The 16,841-nt window shown below is 38.8% G+C and overlaps 1 long non-coding RNA gene and 1 other non-coding gene across 2 annotated transcripts; one reads left to right on the top strand and one right to left on the bottom strand.

The window, feature by feature from the left end:
• Nucleotides 1-584: 584 nt before the first annotated feature.
• LOC104118230 (uncharacterized) lies at nucleotides 585-6,665 on the top strand. Its single transcript, XR_691224.4, has 2 exons — nucleotides 585-958; nucleotides 6,459-6,665. It is a non-coding gene; the product is annotated as an uncharacterized lncRNA (long non-coding RNA).
• On the bottom strand, nucleotides 806-966 carry LOC117281951 (U1 spliceosomal RNA). Its single transcript, XR_004512585.1, has one exon. It is a non-coding gene; the product is annotated as a U1 spliceosomal RNA (small nuclear RNA).
• Nucleotides 6,666-16,841: the final 10,176 nt, after the last annotated feature.

The following is a 16,841-nucleotide window of genomic DNA, read 5'->3' as shown; positions in this document are numbered from 1 at the left end:
TAGCTAGAGAGCAGTAAAAATGAAATTGTATTGCTTTGGTATGCGTGTTACAATGTGTTGATTCAATAAAAAACACCCTCTTTAAATAGTATGGGAGTTTCACCCCTAGTATAATTCTAAGAAAGGTAAAAAATCTTCTTTTTCGTTAATCACTGATCCGCTACCGATACGAGTCGAGATATGCGCCGTGATATCCGATGGAGTGCGGATATCGATGCCCTCGGTTGGTCGTGGGTAACCGTTATCGTGTCTTCCGAGGTCTCGGAGCAAGTTTCGGGATCGGAGAAGTAATCTCTTATCAAGGCCGATGGCGACCACTCCGTTTGGACCTTAGTATGAGTCGTTACGGCTTTGATTCCGACCCCGTATAGTCGTGTCTTTGCTTCTTTTGACCCCGTATAGGTTACCCCGGTTTTACCCCTATACAGTCGGTAACAACAAAATAGACATTGTGTCCTTTTAACTATTATATACTTCGCTAAATGACATTTTTTCAACTTTTTACTGAAGCTGGAACGAGGAATAAATAAACTTTCTAAGATAGAGTAAACAATGAAACAAACAATTGTAATATTTAACTTTGGTCATTTTCATTCAGCAAAATAAAACATAGTAATGATACACCGCAGTTTTCGCAACTGTTCGAAAAGTTTTGATTAGTTGCTTCTCCGATCCCGAAACTTGTGTAGGGGCCGCGCGAACGGAGCAAGTTTCGGGATCGGAAAAGAAAACTCTCATTGTGCGAATTCCAGGCCATTAGACAACATAAAACCAAATGAGGAGAAAATTTTAGGTTTAGAATTGTGTAGGGGCCGCGCGAATGCAGGACCCCACTACCACAAATTATGACGTAGGCTCGACCACTTGGGTCGACCTTAGGCAAGCACCCCTCTAAAGTGCAATGAAGGTCACCAACCTAGGCCATGGGTCTTATTGATCGCCCATTGACCCCATCCAGGTAAGTATGTTTCATGTAGCTCCTTGCCATGCTTCTATACCCCCTCCAACTCCTTTTTTTTCTTTGTGCCAGCCGATGAGGGAAATCCAGTGCTTAATCTATCCCTCTTATATTCTCTCCGAAACATTTTATTGCTACTGAATGTTGTTTATTTCAAGTATAATCAAGATGCCTATCCATATAATAATTTTATGTACAAATATATAAACCCCTTTCTTTCCTTTTTCCCCTTCAATTTAATGTCACACCATGATTTGAAATAGGGCAGAATGAAATTAGTTGGAGATTAATCTGGTTTTGTTTATAGGTAGAAGTTAACTTTAAAAGAAGACTTATTGTAAGTATTAGTAGAACGTATTCTACTAATACTTAATATTGCATACGAAAGCACTATTTTGACTGGTACTGTGCTGGATAGTGGTGGCAAAATAGATTAAAAAAATAATTATCCATCTATATTATTGACTAAAAAATAAATTGGATAATGAACTTTTTTTTAAAAAAAGAGAGAGGATGAAATCCATATTATCCGATTAAAAAATGGAGGACTAGAAATTCTCCCAAAAATGACCATATTCGGGAAGCCATGAATAAATACCCATAATTATCTACCGATTAACACATTTTCTATCCGTATTGAATATGGGCAGGTCGGATATTTTATCCATTTTTGCATTAATCGTTTTCAATCCACTCATATCTGATCCGATCTGCCCGTTTGTCACCTCTAGTGCTGGATTAAGGGTGTTTTATACATACAACCTAATATTAGAAAAAAAACATATGATTACTGCAAAAAGTCACTAAACTTCAAAATCTCAAAACCTCCTAACGAAGAACAAAGTGTGATATAATCAACTATAGGAATACAATGTGCATTCCGCTGGATAATCTTACTCGATTTTTATTGTTCTGTTCAAACTTATCAATATCCAGTAGGCTCATATTATTATCAAATGGGATGAATTCCCTATATAGCTTCAGATGTTGAGTATCTGTTTCCAAAAGTTAATAAGGGAAAGTTAGTCCCAACTGCAGTAATAAATTATCATTTTCATTCACAAGGATTAACATAGAAAAACCCACAAAGTCTACCAGTTAATTCCACTTATATCCCTATTAAACATCAAAGATTAGAACTAGAATTGTAGGGGGCACTCAACTTGAAAACCCCTCCAAAAATTGGCATGAGTTTTGCGTTGTGCTCACTGAGTGGCTGCATGAGTTTTGCGTTGTGCTTAAGTACCTTTTATATCTAACAAGAAGTTTGGGCTTACTCTTTCTTTTATGATGTGGGAGTCAGCTCTCTTCTTCCGCTTTAGTCTCTTCACTGTTTTGTTCAATTATTCTGTTCAATTACATTTTAAATAGAAGCCACTTGAGGGTAAAGGCAGGGATAAGAGGTTGTTTTAGGCTAGCCAAGATGAGAGAGAGAAAGGCCCGTGACTTGGACCAAGTGAAGTGCATCAAGGACGAAGAAGGTAGAGTTTTGTTGGATGAGGCGCGTATCCGTCGGAGATGGCAGACTTACTTCCATAGTCTCTTAAACGAGGACAGAGAGGCGGATCCAGGATTTTAAGACCATGGGTGCACCACGATACTTGTCATAATATTAAGTGATGTATATTTTTTTTTTTTTAGTGTTTTATGACATAGTAATAAATTTGCACATTATTCAACGAGATAAGCTATAATCTTACTATTCTAAATATGTGTTTGTCATTAATATTATCAATTATAATCCGACAATCATTGCAAAATGTTTATCTTAAAACATGTTCAGGCTTTAGCATATAATTCAAAATAAAAAGGAAAAGTAAAATACTAATGAAAATTTAATACTGTAAAAATTGAAACTTTGCAAATTTTATAGCTAAAAGAAAATGAAATTATCAAAAAGCTCTTAGAGCATATGACAAGTTCTTTATATGTGACTTGCTTATCCAAAAAAAGAAAAGTATATTTTATCCTATAAATTTTGAAATTTATTTTTTAATAATTTGATTGAAATTCAAATATGTTTATGCAATAATTTTGGATAAAAATATTTAAAACAAGTTTCATCATGGACTTAGATCTTATTGCCACATAAATTATTTATAATAAAATTAATTTATAGTTGATCAAGATAAGACAAATATCAATGCAAGTAATAAGTAGTTTAATTTCTGACTCCTTAAATTGTTGTTTACCATGAAAACTTGGAGAAGGAGATAAAAAAGGAAAAAATGATAAGAAGGAAAAAAAATAGAACTAAAACAAAAAAAGAGCTACGAGGTACAAACTAAAAACGTAGTATTATATTAATGTGTGTCCATGGGGTCTCGACCGGAGGCACCAATGCCAAAATTTGAGCATGGGTGCCATCTACTCTCTATGGCTAAACCATTAAAAATTTGTACATAAATTCTGCTTTTACTTGGCAAGAGGATGGTTGCATGTGCCCCACATTTGTTAACATAGATACGCCCCTGAACGAGGATGGGAACAAAGACATTGTTCTGGGTGATTTGGGATCCTCCGAAAGTCGTTGCGACTGTGGGTATTGCAGGCGGATTAGAGTTGAGGAGGTTGTGGGGGCTAGGCGTAAGATGAGCAGGGGCAGAGCGACCGGACCAGGTGAAATCCCGGTGGAGTTTTGGAAGAGTGTGGGCAGGGCGGGCTTGGAGTGGCTTACTAGGTTATTTAATGTCATTTTTAGGAAGAAAAGATGTCCGAAGAGTGGAGATGGAGCACGCTGGATGTTGTGTAAAAGAATAAGGGTGATATCCAAAATTGCAACAACTATAGGGGTATTAAGCTGCTTAGTCATACTATGAAGATGTGGGAGAGAGTGGCGGAGCTAAGGGTGACGAGAATGGTGTCTATTATTAAGAACCAATTTGAGTTTATGCTGGGACGTTCGACTATGGAAGCCATTCACATTGTTAGAAGATTGATGGAATAATATAGGGAGATGAAGAGGGACTTGCATATGGTGTTCATCGATTTAGAAAAGGCTTACGATAAAGTCCTGAGGGATATTTTGTGGAGATGTTTGGAGGCTAGAGGGGTACATGTTGCCTATATTAGGGTTATTAAAGACATGTATGAGGGAGCGAAGACCTGAGTGAGGACAGTGGGAGGGGTTTTGGACCATTTTTCGGTCATGATGGGGTTGCATCAGGGGTCGGTACTCAGCCCTTTCTTGTTTGCCCTAGCGATGGACGTACTAACTTGCCACATCCAAGGGGAGGTATCGTGGTGCATGTTATTTGCAGACGACATTATTTTGATTGACGAGATGCGAGACGGTATTAACTCGAGGTTAGAGGTGTGGAGACAGACCCTGGAGTCTAAAGGTTTCAAACTGAGCAGAACCAAGATAGAATACTTGGAGTGTAAGTTTAGTGGTGGTGCTCAGGGAGTGGAAGGGGAGGTGAGGCTGGATTCACAAGTCATCACTAGGAGGGGGAGTTTTAGGTACCTTGGTTGTATTATAAAGGGGGATGGGGAGATTGATGAAGTTGTCACACATCGTATTGTGGCAGGATGGATGAAATGAAGACTTGTTTCCAATGTTTTGTGTGACAAAAAGGTACTACCAAAACTTAAGGGTATGTTTTATAGAGTGGTGGTCAGACTGGCTATGTTGTATGGGGCTGAGTGTTAGCCAGTCAAGAGCTCTCACGTCTACAAGACAAAAGGTAGCAGAGATGAGGATGTTGAGATGGATATGCGGGAACACCAGATTAGATAGGATTCAGAATGAAGTTATTCGGGACAAGGTGGGTATGGCCTCTATTGAGGAAAAGATGCGGAAAGCATGACTTAGATGGTTTTGACATGCGAGGAGGAGAAGCACAGACGCTCCGGTAAGGAGGTGTGAGATATTGACATTGGAGGGCCTTAGGAAAGGTAGATCTAGGTAGGCCGAAGAAGAGTTAGGGTGAGGTGATTAAGCATGAGATGACGTAGCTACAACTGACCGAGGACATGACCCGTGATAGGAAGGTGTGGAGGTTGAAGATTAGGATAGTAGGTTAGGCAGTCTAGATTATTTATACCGGTAGTGTTAGTACGTACTCTCGCATTTGGTTAGTAGTAGGCTTATTTGAATACGTGTCATTTTTTTTATATTCCGATCATCTTACTATCTTGTTATGTATGCTACTTTTACATAATTTTTCGGTGTTGTCCCGTCTTATTTCTTATTATTAGTGTGGTACATGTGCTTACCTGAGCCGAGGGTCTATTAGAAACAGCCACTCTACCTCCACAAAGGTAGGGGTAAGGTCTGCGTATACACTACCCTCTCCAGACCCCACTATGTGAGATTATACTGGGTATGTTGTTGTTTAGATGCTGGAAGCTGGATTATGTAATGCCGCATGCAGAGGGAGATTCAAGATTTGAAGTTATGGGTTCCTATGATAACTTTAAGTAAATTTATAATAATAGCTGGGTTCACAGTTAAATATTTATAGATATTTAGTGAAATATTTAACACATATACTGTCTAGGCAAAAGTTATTGGGTTCATGTATACCCGTATGTCGTATGGAAAATGCGCCCCTGGTCGCATGGAATGTATGCTGATATCTTGAGTTTCCAATGCATGTTTGTTTTTAAGTGAATAATGGAGGACCCAATTGAGACAATCCGAAAACAAAGCAACTGTCAAGATGCGCGCAAACTGATTTAGACACCATTGTTATAGAAACAAATACATTGCATCCCTTTTACCATCTTTAGGTTGGCTCTACAATGGAATTTAGTAGTGTTAAGGGAACTTGTAGAACTGGAGCTATGACCTTGAAATCCTAAGTAAAATGAATGATGCACCACCCTAGAAGAAGAATATTCTACTATTAGTAAAATGGCTCAATAGATTAATCGATAATGTGAATTCAACTATTGATTTCACTATGGAAATTGACGAAATTTTTATAGCTAACGGTTTCCTTAGAAAGTATTTTCAAACAACCAACATACTTATTTTCTCACAAGCATTTTTCTAAAGATATTGTTCTCAGAAGAAAAACACAAAGGAACCTACATCCATACAATTTTCTTTGTTTTATTATGAAAATATTATTGTGGATATTCATTTATTAATCCGATGTAGATAATCTTCCTGAAGAAGAATATCTATTTAGTACTTCATTGAAGTTTATCTCCAAGCAGCTGATGCAGGCAGGTTGCAAGCAACTCAACGAAATGATTTACAACAGCTTCTTATTAAGCAGGCAGGTTGCGAGCAGCTCATGCAGACAGCTTAGAAGCAGCTCAAAAAAAGCCCTGCAGATGCTTCCCGAAAAGCCTCGCAGCTGCTTCCTTTCTTCTAAAAATAGAGGAGATTTTAGTTCACTATTAGATCAGTTTGAAGTCGAATAATATATTAGTCTCTCTCTATACTTGTCTTCAGTTTATTTACTTTACAGTTTTTATTTTATAATACGTTATCATCATGAGACTCTACAATTTTGAGCACTTACTTCGAATTTAATTTCTATTTCAGTGTCCACCTCCGATGTAAGGCGACACTCTTATGTTCGTGGTTAGATCTTGTTTATTCTAAGTATTGTAAGGCAGATTATATCTTTGAAGTGGTGAGCTTTTATTCTTGACAGTGGTAATGTAGATATCACTTACGTTTGGAGTGACCAAATTTATGTAAAGTAATTTGAGCTTTTTGCTTATATTTGATTTACTATCTTTATCATCACTTGCTTGGTTATGTGCTACGTATACAATACCTATTTTGGTATTTATTTTCATCCTAATTATCTTTAAAAAGGATTACGAGGTGGATAATATTGTTAGATCCACTTAAACTCCAGCAGAGGTTGCAAAAAATATACAACCACCAGAATTGGTTATGTTTCATATATCTCATTGTAACTAAATATTGTTAACCACTAGAAGTGGTATATGCCTAAGACCACCAGAAGTGATAATTTAGGCTTGCTATGGTTACAATAAAGATAACTAAGAGAGAAAATATATTCTCTATATTACATGCATACCTCGATTTGCTCATGAAGTAGAAAATATATTAAAAAACGTTCGAAGCCATCACAATTGGTATGGTTAATGCACGTTCAAATAATTATGTTCTATTTCCTGAAGGATGAGAATTTTTGATAGTATTAATTCAATCCCTGAAGTGAATGTGACAATATTAATAAAGTTTGTAAATATGAACACACTCTTTATATAAATGTACTACAACCCAACTCTAGAAGAGGTAATATGATTAAGAGAATATATTTTTAATATTTTATATTTTAAATTTGCTCCTGAAGTAGTAAAACAATTGAAATTTCTTCCTGAAGCAGGAAAATATTATGGGCGATGGTTTCTTATGCTTAAACAAAATAATGAGCTATTCAAAGTTCTTTTTGAAGCACATTTTTATTCCCCGGAGTGAATGAAGAAATACCACAACTCTGGTAAGGAGGTGTGCGAGGTTGACATTGGAGGGCCTTAGGAGAGGTAGAGCTAGGTAGGCCGAAGAAGAGTTGGGGTGAGGTGATTAGGCATGAGATGACGTAGCTACAACTGACCGAGGACATGACCCGTGATAGGAAGGTGTGGAGGTCAAAAATTAGGATAGTAGGTTAGGCAGTCTAGATTATTCATACTGGTAGTGTTAGTACTTACTCTTGCATTTGGTTGGTAGTAGGCTTATTTGAATACGTGTCATTTTTTTATATTCCGATCATCTTACTATCTTGTTGTGTATGCTGCTTTTATATGATTTTTCAGTGTTGTCCCGTCTTGTTTCTTGTTATTATTGTGGTACTTGTGCTTGCCTAAACCGAGGGTCTATTGAAAATATCCACTCTATCTCCACAAAGGTAGGAGTAAGGTCTACGTACACAATACCCTCTCAGACCCTACTATGTGAGATTATACTGGGTATGTCGTTGTTTAGATGCTGGAAGCTGGCTTATGTAATGTCGCATGCCGAGGGAGATTCAGGATTTGAAGTTTATGGGTTCCTATGATAACTTTAAGTAAATTTATAATAATAACTGGGTTCACAATTAAATATATATAGATATTTAATGAAATTTTTAACACATACACTCTTTAGGCAAAAGTTACTAGGTTCATGTGTACCCGTATGTCGTATGGAAAATGCGCCCCTGGTCGCATGGAATGCATGCTAATATCTTGAGTTTCCAATACAGGTTAGTTTTTAAGTTATAATGGAGGACCCAATTGAGACAATCCGAAAATAAAGCAGCTGTCAATTATTTAATCAAGATGCGCGCAAACTGATTTGGACACCATGGTTATAGAAAAAAATACATTGCATCCCTTTTACCATCTTTAGGTTGGCTCTACAATGGAATTTAGTAGTGTTAAGGGAACTTGTATAACTGGAGCTATTACCTTGAAATCCAAGTTAAATGAATGATTCCCTAGCCCAGAAGAAGAATATTCTACTATTAGTAAAATGGCTCAATAGATTAATCGATAATGTGAATTCAACTGTTGATTTCACTATGGAAATTGACTAAATTTTTATAGCTAACGGTTTCCTTAGAAAGTATTTTCAAACAACCAACTGTAACGACCCGACTTGTTATTTTTGAGTAATTACTCTCCTTTCAACTATTTGAAGTCTTGAATAACTTCCTACGAGGTATTATGACTTGTGCACAAAATTTGAGTTCATTCCGGATTGATTTGCTATGTTTCGGCATCGAACCTGGAATGTTTGATGTCGATTCTTCAAGCATATGTGGTATCACATTAAGAAAATGAGCTCCAAATTCAGTTTTGATTGAAGTATTAGATCCGTATTGAAATTACGGAGCCATAGCAAAAAGAATCGTTGAATTCCGACATCGTATGAGAGAGTTATGCCCATTTTCGTATAGGAGGAGATTTCCCGTCGCCGCGAGCGCCCAGGGTAGCGTGGGGCGCTAGCCCTGGCGCTGGGAATTTTTGGGTACTGGAAACTGCGCCACAGGCAGCGCCCCATGCTACCTGTGACGCCCGAAACATCTGAGGGTCTATAAAACGGGTTTTTTGACCATTTTTGACAAAAATAGAGTTGGGGAGCTCGGTTTAGGTGATTTTAGGGCGATTTTCAGGGAAAAACATTGGGGTAAGTGTTCCTTATCTTATATTGATTATATTTCATGATTTCATATTCATTTACATCATGAATCCATGAATTTATGGAAGAAAAATCTGATTTTTTTGTAAAATCTTCCAAAAATGTAAAATGAAGATTTGAAGGTCAATCCGATGTCGGAATTTGATAATTTTTATATGGTTGGACTCGTATCGGAATGGGTGTTCAGATTTTGTAACTTTTGTCAGGTTCCGAGACGTGGGCCCATGGGCTATGTTTGAGCTAAATTTCGGATTTTTATGAAAAATTAGCATTTTTATATGGAATTGATTCCTATACCTCGTGTTGATTGTATCGAATTATTTTGACTAAGATTCGAGGTGTTCGGAGGCCGAATCACGAGGAAAAGGTTTATTGGAATAAAGAATTTGCTTGGATTGAGGTAAGTAACTCTTCTAATCTTGGAGTTGAGGGTATGAACCCTGAATATATGTATTTTATGAATTGTTGGGAGGTGACGCACATGCTAGGTGACGGGCGTGTGGGCGTGCACTATAGAAATTGTGACATAATTATTTATGTAGAATGTTATAGTTAAATAACCTTGGTATTTTCCATGCGATTTTGTGTGTTAAAGAAATTGAGCTGAAAAGTATATTACAAATCATGTTAAGGCTATGTGCCAATATTATTGGGACCCACAGAGGTCATATTGCTGTGAATTATTGTGTTAAATCAAAAATTTATACTCAGTCATATTCATTTCATTGCATATCATAACTCAGTTTTATGACTCTATTTTGATGCATATAAATGTTTTGGGTCGAATGCCCTGTTTTACTGAGATGCCCGAGTGGCTTGAGAGGTTTATGACTGAGTGAGGCCGAGGGCCTGATTTTATATTGCATATTTATGGGATCGGGCTGCATGCCGCAGCATGTTGCATATTCATGGGATCGGGCTGCACGCTGCAGCATGTTTGATATCGGCCGAGGGCCTGATTTGTGAGGATAAGTGTGGATCGGGGCTGCCCGCCTGCAGCATACCTGAGTGATTTATGCCATGATTTGGCTTGATATAGCGCTTGGGATGAAGGATCCCCTCCGGAGTCTGTACACACCCCTAGTGAGCGCAGGTACCTACTGAGTGCGAGTGCCGAGTGTCGAGTGCCGAGTGACGAGTGACTGGGAGGCATGAGTGATTGTGAGGTATGCCCGAGTGGCAAGAGTGATTGTGAGGTATGCCCGAGTGGCAAGAGTGACTGTGAGGTTTGCCCGAGTGGCACGAGTGACTTTGAGGTTTGCCCGAGGGGCTGTATATGAGTGATGTTCTGCCCAAGGGGCTGTTTATGATTTTTATCATTGAGTTGCATCGCATTGGCATGCACACATGACATACATGCATAGAGATGTATTTCCTCATGCTGTACAACATCACATCATTCATGAGTTTTAACACATTTTTGACAGATGGGCATAGTGATGCATTTATTTTACACTGGTTATCCGGAAGGAAAATGAAACATCTTATTTATTATTGACAAGATTTTGGGAGAAATTTATTGTTTTCAAACTATTTATATTATTGAAATCATTATTTGGCTGAGTATTTTATCCCTGAGTTATTTCTGGTATTATTTGCTTTATGTTGTTATGGATTGTTGTGTACTATTGGTTGTGGACCCGACCTTGGTAGAAGCTCGTCACTACTTTCAACCTACGGCTAGGTTTGTTACTTACTCAGTACATGGGATCGGTTGTACTGATACTACACTTCTGCACATTGCGTGCAGATGTTGGCTGTTGTTGTTGCTGTGCTCGATGGTTGCGGGACTTGAAGATGTACCTGCGTTCCTGTTGTAGCTGCCTCTTGTTCAAGGTAGCCTTAGATTTATAAAAGCTCTGTTTATGTATTATTCAAACAGACTATGTATTTATTTCATTTTTACTTTGTATACTCTATTCTTAGAAGCTCATGATTTGTACTACCAGTTCTTGGGGAGATGTATCGGTTTTAGATATTTTCTTTTAATTAATTTCATTGGAATTGGATAGTTGGAAATTGGCTTACCTAACAGGTTGGGTTAGGTGCCATCACGACTAGTGGAATTTTGGGTCATGACAAGTTGGTATCAGAGCTCTAGGTTCATAGGTTCTACAAGTCATGAGCAAGTATCTAGTAAAGTCTTGCGGATCGGTATGATGACGTCCATACTTATCTTTGAGAGGCTACAAGGCATTTAGGATAATTTCCCATCTTTCTTTCCTTTTCGTGCGGAATTGATTCAGCTTGAAATATAACTCTTTGAATTCCTTCCACGTATTCGTATGAGCACATGAGCGCTCGGTATCAGCTGTGCATCGCCGGCTTGTGATTCTATGAACGAGGTGTGTATTTTGTGTTTTGGTGATGGGCCAGTCTGGAGGACTTGAGGCCAAGTTTAGACCGCAGCTTAGGCTCGGTAGCTTCAGTTATAACTTGTACAATTGGACTCATATGTCCGGTAATATCCCTATGAGTGGAAGTTGTGGCTCGATGAGCAGTGGAATGGCTTTGTGATGAGGATGATGTAAATGCAGAATGTGTTAAGACGATTTGAATATGACGAGAAGTGTTTCCTTGAAATGTAAAGGAAAGTCCATTGGGTGCTTAATTTCATAATTGATGTGGCGTACAGTCTCTAGTATGAATGTTTTGAAGGATCTTTCACATTGTTAAATTTTGGGGTAAAACTAAATTCTCACGTCTGGGTAATGAGTTTGGACTCAGATAGACTAAGCGATTGCATAGTAATTGTGAATGCGAAAGGGTATAACAAGATACCAGATTGAGGCTAAGCAGGTGGATTATCCCCTGCGGAGTAATCTACGTAGGAGTATTCTTTATGATATGAGTAGAGAGTTTCTTTTCTACCGACGGGGTGTATGGGTGGAGATTTGAATCTGAATCTGGTTGAGAAAGTTGACTTGTGTGTTAAGAGGATGAATATGAGTTTAGCGGTTGATTGAGGTATTTTTTTTGGTTGGCGTTGTATGAACTTGGGAAGAAGTTTCATTGGACTGACTGTGGCATTATGGCAGTAAGAGAGTATTGGTATTGTGATTTATGGAATGTTTTAATCTATGGCTTTGAGCCAAGTGGGGGAGTCTGCTATTGACAATTTGAGTTCTTGGTTAGGTGTTAAATTTTAATTGTCTGAGGCATACTTGTGGGTTAGCTATGACTTGCAGAAGTTGAGATCGAGTATGACTCGAATAAGGAAATTCCTGGATAAGGATTATATTGCACGTATGAGTAAATGAAATTCGCGGGATGAGTAAGTTGTTATTTTTGAATGGTGTAGTGCGCACAGAGTATGAATTTGATATGTGGTGTTAAAGTAGAGTTACTTCTTTGAGTGTTGTGGTGCTAATGGGACACGTGTATTTTGGCCCATTTGGGCGGTGCAATTAGATTTGAGCAAAGTGGGTGACTCCCAAGAAAATTCCAGTGGGTTTGAGAATTATATATAGCAATTGAGAATATTTTCGGACTTGTGTATGGATAAAATCTGAGATTTGCGTTTGATGGTTCCTGGACTTGCGAAAATTCTATATGACTAAGGATTCTACATTTTTGTATAAGGAAGGTAAGAAGAACAATTTCAAATTCACATAAGGTATTCTCAAAGTGAGTGTTATAGTTGTGATATTTTTGAAGATGCTTAAGAAGAATACAGTTGCTTATGGGCCGTAGGGCGTTGTGGTTCTTTGGTAAGGTTTGTAGGGTGAGTTATGGTTAAATATCATGGTGTTTTATCAAGAAGAAGTATCAATCTGAAGACAAATTCAGAAAGGACTCGAAGAAAATAGGACAACTGGGTAGTAGGTTGGATCAGTATGGTAATGGATATGATCGGTTCTTTGGGTGCTTATGATGTGTGGGTTTTCTATAGGTGCTTTGTGGCAATACACCTGGACTTGGCGACATGCGTGGCTTGTATGAGTTGGAGAGATTAGGTCCTAGTGGCTTGGTTGTGCAAATGGATTCCAAAGAATTCTTGATGGTTTCTACCGGTGTGGAGAACTTGTTATGTATTGTGATTTCCTCCTGGAAAGAAGCAAGAGAAAGGTTTCTAACTAAAAGGGTATGTAAATTATTGGTGACTCAAAGTTGATAATGGGATCCTTGTGCTTGTCACATGATGGCATAATAGATGCGGTGAGTTGTATGGGATTAAGGTTGGCGTGTGCAAGGTCACGGTTTAGCCTTGAAAGGGAGGTCATAAATTCTTAGAGGCATGAGCAGTTTTCGATGTCTAGATGAATACTATTACTACTTAGTGTTGTATGAGAAGGGGGCGGATTTCAGAAGGCGCATGGTATTTTGACTTACGGATGTATAAATTGGTATTGTGATACTCACACTGTTGATAAAATGCTGATATTCAAATTTTGACAAGTGGCACGGAAGAATTTTTTTAAAGTATTTCTCGTGGGATGATCTTGTATTAGAGAGGTGTTAGACATTCGGGCAGTGGAGATGGAATCAAATATGGTGATTCACGTGTTCTATGGATTTGGAGATTGGGAGTTCTCAAGAGCGGATTGTTTCATGGTTATGGATTGTGAAGTGGTGGCCGGAGCTAGCCAGATGATAGAATGTGTTATGATTCAGTCATTATGGAGTTTCGGAAGAACTTTTATCTATTTGTGGGTAACCCGAGTTGATTTGGCAGTCCATTGGTAGGCCCAATTAAGATGTGTATTCTACACCGAGCCGAAATGGTTGGCTCCATACTGCTATTGTTGAGGGATGTGACATTCGGTTGATGTTGATCTTATTCATGTCCTAAGATGATTTGTGAGTTGCTCCTTTATGCTACGAGGAGTTGTGATTCACTGGGTATGTGCACAGATGGTGCGGTCCTATTTGAGTTTTATAGTGGAATTTGAGCGTGATGAGTATTTAGGTATTGCATGATCGATTGCGTAATGGTTATGTTCTTTCAGGTTTTGTGTGGCATTTTTGTCATTTGCCTCTCCGTGGTTATTGATTTTGAGCAGGGTGGCTCGGGGTATATTATATGGACCAACGTTTGGATGGGGACACACATTGCAGCGGAGCTATGTTAAGGTATGAACCTTGTGTTAGAATCGGGTGATGGTTCTACGGTGTATGATGAATTTTCAGCATTTCGTTGTGGCAGTACTTATTAATATTGCGGGGGCGGTTCTCTCATTTGAGTCATTTTTCATGACTGAGTACATTTGAATTGTTGCGTATTGGTGAACAAATGGCACGGATTGTGGCTATGAGTTATATTGGTGCGGCATATTTGTGGAAATAGTTGTGTTTAGTAATATAAGGCCATTGGACCTCGAATGGGTAGTATCATATTTGATTACGGTATGTTAGGGAGGATAATATTGAAAGTCGGCTCAAAAAGCAATTATGGTTCTAGTTGGGGCGAGAGAGCTCCGTGACTTGTTTATTTCCCGTGTTTCTTTTATTATCAACAATGTACAAAGGTTTTGGGATGAGGTTTGGTTCGTTATGGGTTTAATACTAGTATGCGGTTAGTTTTGGAGTAGTCACTATGATCGGGAATAGTGCTACGAGCAAGCGAGTTGTGTAATATGTTGGTTGATTATATCCGTGGTGATAGTTATAGCTCGATGCAACTTGTTAGGATTTATACGGTGTGTAAATGTAAGACTTGTGTCTTGAAAGAAATTCTAAAGGTTGGAAATTTAACTCCAATATTTATGGGCTAGAGTTAAATTAATGAATTCAGTTGGATTGTGTTGTCAAGCCTATATAGAATAGGGTGACGTGGGTTCGCCCTCGGGTACGTGTGTGGTAAGATGGAATAGTGATTTGATGGCTTGGAAACAACTCTTGGCACGTTCGAGGACGAACGTATGTTTAAGTGGGGGAGAATGTAACGACCCGACTTGTCATTTTTGAGTAATTACTCTCCTTTCAACTATTTGAAGCCTTGAATAACTTCCTACGAGGTATTATGACTTGTGCACAAAATTTGAGTTCATTCCGGATTGATTTGCTATGTTTCGACATCGAACCTGGAATGTTTGATGTCGATTCTTCAAGAATATGTGGTATCACATTAAGAAAATGAGCTCCAAATTCAGTTTTGATTGAAGTATTAGATCCGTATTGAAATTACGGAGCCATAGCAAAAAAGAATCATTGAATTCCGACATCGTATGAGAGAGTTATGCCCATTTCCGTATCGGAGGAGATTTCCCGTCGCCGCGAGCGCCCAGGGTAGCGTGGGGCGCTAGCCCTGGCGCTGGGAATTTTTGGGTACTGGAAACTGCGCCACAGGCAGCGCCCCACGCTACCTGTGACGCCCGAAATATCTGAGGGTCTATAAAACGGGTTTTTTGACCATTTTTGACAAAAATAGAGTTGGGGAGCTCGGTTTAGGCGATTTTTGGGCGATTTTCAGGGGAAAACATTGGGGTAAGTGTTCCTTATCCTATATTGATTATATTTCATGATTTCATATTCATTTACATCATGAATCCATGAATTTATGGAAGAAAAATCTGATTTTTGTAAAATCTTCCAAAAATGTAAAATGAAGATTTGAAGGTCAATCCGATGTCGGAATTTGATAATTTTTGTATGGTTGGACTCGTATCGGAACGGGTGTTCAGATTTTGTAACTTTTGTCGGGTTCCGAGACGTGGGCCCCATGGGCTATTTTTGAGCTAAATTTCGGATTTTTATGAAAAATTAGCATTTTCATATGGAATTGATTCCTATACCTCGTGTTGATTGTATCGAATTATTTTGACTAAGATTCGAGGTGTTCGGAGGCCGAATCACGAGGAAAAGGTTTATTGGAATAAAGAATTTGCTTGGATTGAGGTAAGTAACTCTTCTAATCTTGGAGTTGAGGGTATGAACCCTGAATATATGTATTTTGTGAATTGTTGGGAGGTGACGCACATGCTAGGTAACGGGCGTGTGGGCGTGCACTATAGAAATTGTGACATAATTGTTTATGTGGAATGTTATAGTTAAATAACCTTGGTATTTTCCATGCGATTTTGTGTGTTAAAGAAATTGAGCTGAAAAGTATATTACAAATCATGTTAAGGCTATGTGCCAATATTATTGGGACCCACAGAGGTCATATTGCTGTGAATTATTGTGTTAAATCAAAAATTTATACTCAGTCATATTCATTTCATTGCATATCATAACTCAGTTTTATGACTCTATTTTGATGCATATAAATGTTTTGGGCCGAATGCCCTGTTTTACTGAGATGCCCGAGTGGCTTGAGAGGTTTATGACTGAGTGAGGCCGAGGGCCTGATTTTATATTGCATATTTATGGGATCGGGCTGCACGCCGCAGCATGTTTGATATCGGCCGAGGGCCTGATTTGTGAGGATGAGTGTGGATCGGGGCTGCCCGCCTGCAGCATACCTGAGTGATTTATGCCATTATTTGGCTTAATATAGCGCTTGGGATGAAGGATCCCCTCCGGAGTCTGTACACACCCCCAGTGAGCGCAGGTACCTATTGAGTGCGAGTGCCGAGTGCCGAGTGCCGAGTGACGAGTGACTGGGAGGCATGCGTGATTGTGAGGTATGCCCGAGTGGCAAGAGTGATTGTGAGGTATGCCCGAGTGGCAAGAGTGATTGTGAGGTATGCCCGAGTGGCAAGAGTGACTGAGAGGTTTGCCCGAGTGGCACGAGTGATTGTGAGGTTTTCCCGAGGGGCTGTATATGAGTGATGTTCTGCCCGAGGGGCTGTTTATGATTTTTATCATTTAGTTGCATCGCATTGG

The sequence above is a fragment of the Nicotiana tomentosiformis genome, chromosome 8 (genome assembly GCF_000390325.3).
Source record: "Nicotiana tomentosiformis chromosome 8, ASM39032v3, whole genome shotgun sequence".
In the NCBI taxonomy this organism is placed as follows: domain Eukaryota; kingdom Viridiplantae; phylum Streptophyta; class Magnoliopsida; order Solanales; family Solanaceae; genus Nicotiana; species Nicotiana tomentosiformis.
The sequence above is the reverse complement of the archived record's forward strand: the minus strand, read 5'-3'. Positions and strand labels throughout refer to the sequence as shown.